This window comes from Diaphorina citri, unplaced genomic scaffold (genome assembly GCF_000475195.1).
Source record: "Diaphorina citri unplaced genomic scaffold, Diaci psyllid genome assembly version 1.1 scaffold19210, whole genome shotgun sequence".
NCBI classification, from domain to species: domain Eukaryota; kingdom Metazoa; phylum Arthropoda; class Insecta; order Hemiptera; family Psyllidae; genus Diaphorina; species Diaphorina citri.
In genome coordinates, this window is record NW_007396563.1 from 1 (window position 1) to 954 (window position 954).

The 954-nt window shown below is 27.3% G+C and overlaps 1 non-coding gene across 1 annotated transcript; it reads left to right on the plus strand.

The window, feature by feature from the left end:
- The first annotated feature begins 877 nt into the window (after positions 1–877).
- Positions 878–951, plus strand: Trnap-ugg. Its single transcript has one exon. It is a non-coding gene; the product is annotated as a tRNA-Pro (tRNA).
- The last annotated feature ends 3 nt before the right edge of the window (positions 952–954 follow it).

Below are 954 nucleotides of genomic sequence, written 5' to 3' on the forward strand. Positions count from 1 at the left end.
TATTATTTTCAATATGTTTTATTTTTCTAATAATAAAATAAAAATTAAACATACAGCTTTAATAGATGTTAAAAATATAGTTCAACCAGATACATATAGTTCCGCTGAGAGAATTATACCAGCATTAGATAAAGCTTTTTCTTCTAATAATTCTGTAGGAGTTATATTACGTATAAATAGCCCCGGAGGAACTCCAGTACAAGCTAGTCTTATTTATGATGAAATAATGCGTTTAAAAAAAATATATCCAAGTAAACCATTATATGCGGTAGTAGAAGAAATTTGTACATCTGGAAGTTATTATATTGCTTCTGCTGCAGATAAAATTTATGTAAATAAATCTAGTATTGTTGGATCAATTGGAGTATTAATGGATAACTTTGGTTTTACAGGATTAATGAATAAATTAGGAATTGAAAGAAGATTGTTAATATCCGGTAAAAATAAGGGTATTTTAGATCCATTTAGTCCTCTTGATTTTAAACAAAAAAAATATATTGAAAAAATATTACATGATATTCATAAGCAGTTTATAGATTCTGTATGTACTGGTAGAGGAAATAGATTAAAAAAGTCTCCAGATATTTTTTCTGGTATATTTTGGACTGGCAGTCAAGCGATTGAACTTGGATTGGTTGATGATTATGGGACAGTTTTCAGTGTTGCTAATAATGTTTTAAAACAAAAAAGAATTGTTAATTATACTGAAACAGATAATTTTTCTGAAAAATTTTTCAAAAAATTAGGTGTATCTATAGGTACTGGATTGGGAAATGTAATATTAGGAATTAAAAGTAATAAAATAAAATTATATTAATGTCTTTAAAATTTTAAATATTGACAAATATAATATAAATAAGTATTATTGTGAAAATAGCGGAGTGTAGCGCAGTCTGGTAGCGCATCTGGTTTGGGACCAGAGGGTCCTAGGTTCAAATCCTAGTACTCCGATAA